The following is a 2703-nucleotide window of genomic DNA, read 5'->3' on the forward strand; positions in this document are numbered from 1 at the left end:
TACGAACATGGCAAGGGACCCTTCAGCAGTGCGTGTGACTGGTCATACCCGTTCGACTTGTAGAGTCGTCTGCTACCAGAGGAGAAAGGTGCAGCAGCGGCCGAAACATGCTTCTTCGTTGCAGCGTGCATGACCAAATCCACATTCTTCGCAGATAGTTCCGTTTTGAAATAGCGGCACCTGGCTCGTCTGCTATCACCAGGAACCTCCAGTAGCTGCAGTCTTTAAGTTTGGGGTCTTATAACCAGCTTTTCTAAACTTTTGTGCGTACTTCACTGCGACCCTTTCACGAAACAGTGACAAAAACGTCAAAGGAAAATTAGGATATTTATGCTGTTCAAGCGTGCGCGCACAAAACGGGGAGGCTTGTTCCGATATTCGACGTCTTAATGTTTTGATTTCGTCGCAGGCGTTACTCTCACAAACCAGAACATTACTGAGAGTTAGCGAAGACGATAGTCGACAGTAAATCGATATAAAACTTCTATGTCTCTAAAAAAACGCCAAGATTACATAAAACCCGCTAAAAATCTTGCCGCCCGCAAAACAATAATTTATCCCGCTAAACAGAACCAAAAACCGCTAAGTTTAGCGGGAAAACCGCTACATTGGCAACACTGCACCGCGCTCGCCTCGCCAAACCTCGCCGACCACGACCGCACCAACCGAACCCCGCGGCCGAAAGGCTCCGGCCTAGCCAGGAACGGCACCAAGGTGGGTAGGGGCTGCTCGTTCAGCGCTACCATGCAGTGCTCGGAGCTCTCGGCGTCGTTCGTGCTTCCGCCGAAGCCCTTAGGGACTCCCTCGGACGCGCAAGTCGTGCCTGCTTGGATACTTCGACGGCGATCGCTTGGCAGCTCGTGCAACCTTTCCGTCATCGTGGAGAATAAAAAAGCATGGGGCTGGTGTAGAAAGGTATGCATACATCCTTCAAATGCTTGTCAAAGTTGTTCGTGTACCTTACCCGCAATTTCAGCATCGGGCGAGCCAACAAATTCGGCTCTATTCAGCTGTCATTCTTTAAGGCTTTTGGGAATTCAGAAGGCGTTCGGCGTACCTTTAATCGCCGCACCAACAGCGTGCAGCACAAATACAAGCTCTTGCTGTCGCTGCCGTCTCCGCGGACTTATCTCATCGAAGTCGTCGTCGAACAAACACTTTTTCGACGTTTCGACGAGAAGGGAGCCATGTTTAAGCGCGCGCCGGAAAACCGGAACCGGAAACGTTAAAAAAATAGGCGTAAGCCGCGCGCTCGAGCGCAGTTGTCCGGAGTCTGGAGCTCACTAACTTAACGCGCCCATTGATGCAGCTGTGAATCCACGGCCGGGCAACACACCTCGCAAAAAAAAAAAAAAAAAAAAAAAGGAAAGAAAGACAGGCGTTACGCTTTTTGTAGAAACTACGGCGCCGTCGAAACGCTTTGTTGCGTAACCCGCCAACAGTTCTGGTTTTTCCGCCGTTTGTTTTATGCGCGTTCAGACAGCTAACGAACGGAGCGTACCGATAAGTTGGCGGCAATTTGGTGAGCGAGCGAGAGCCCTAGCCACCCGCGCAAGCCGCTTCACTGCGGTGCGTGGCAAGCGAGAGCAACGCAGGCGGTTCACGGAGACTGCAAAAAAAAAAAAAAAAAGGCAAGAGGCGGCGAGCGGCCGCTGCTGGTGTGACGCAATCCGGAATCAGCCGGAGATAGCCTCATAGCGGCATAGCGGCGCAGCAACGCGCTTCCCCCCCCCCCCCCCCCCCCTTTTTTTTTTTTCAGCTCGCCCTCTTTTTTTGAGAGAGAGAAATAAGAATAGAGTGGAGGAGGGATGGACCTTCTCCTTAACCAGTCGGAGAATGGAGAGGAGAAAAACGGAGGAAGAAAGTTCTGCCCTTTCCACAAGAGAGGCGCCCGTCGCCGTGCGACCTTCAGAAGCAATCGGTGCGACGGAGTCGCATAACGCAAATTATTCTCACTTAGGATTAGACACCTTGCGTAAAGAGGATAAGAGATATAAACCTAATTAATATGTAAAATTAATAATTTAAAAAATTGTTTTATAAAGAAATTGTCTCAGGCAGTAATCGTTAGAAATATGTAAAGAACCACCCGGTAACTGAGACGTCATGTTCAGTGGTGGGTGAAAACTTCGAACATTTCTGCGTTGATTCTTCCGAGATTCAATGGGGAGTGATGAGTCGTGGGTGTTCATGCCAATGCGTGATACGTGCGACGCCCTGATTGTTACGACGATTGCACGTGACCCCTCTGACCCCATTGCCGGATCTTCAGGTGGAATTAGAATAACGTTTACATTAATTACGGTTGAATTATCGGGTTATGCTGGCGCATTATTAGAGAGTTTTAGGGAACCGTTTTTGCACATCCGATACGGTACGATGGGCCCTCCGGTATGAACTGCGCATGCGCCTGTTTTCTGCGATTTTACCGTAACGCGCTGGCCGAACCGTAAGGCACGACCGGCACGGCCAATGGCCGACATGGACAGTCTCGCTTGGTGAGCAAAACGGGTCTTTCGCTGGCGGAGGGAGCGTGCCGTGGCTCCAAACATGAAGAAAATAACTCGTGGCAGTGCCTGGCAGGAGCGCCATGTGTGACAGCAAATCAATAAAGTTTGAGTCAGCAAATAAGAAGAAGAATAAAGACAAAAACACAGTTCGACTTCTTTAATTGAAATAAATTAGTGTTTAGTGTGGCCAAAA

General features: G+C 49.9%; 1 non-coding gene across 1 annotated transcript; it reads left to right on the plus strand.

The window, feature by feature from the left end:
- Positions 1–2147: 2147 nt before the first annotated feature.
- LOC115311794 lies at positions 2148–2254 on the plus strand. Its single transcript, XR_003917101.2, has one exon. It is a non-coding gene; the product is annotated as a small nucleolar RNA U13 (small nucleolar RNA).
- Positions 2255–2703: the final 449 nt, after the last annotated feature.

The sequence above is a fragment of the Ixodes scapularis genome, unplaced genomic scaffold (assembly GCF_016920785.2).
Source record: "Ixodes scapularis isolate PalLabHiFi unplaced genomic scaffold, ASM1692078v2 PGA_scaffold6__148_contigs__length_123643588, whole genome shotgun sequence".
Taxonomy (NCBI): Eukaryota; Metazoa; Arthropoda; class Arachnida; order Ixodida; family Ixodidae; genus Ixodes; species Ixodes scapularis.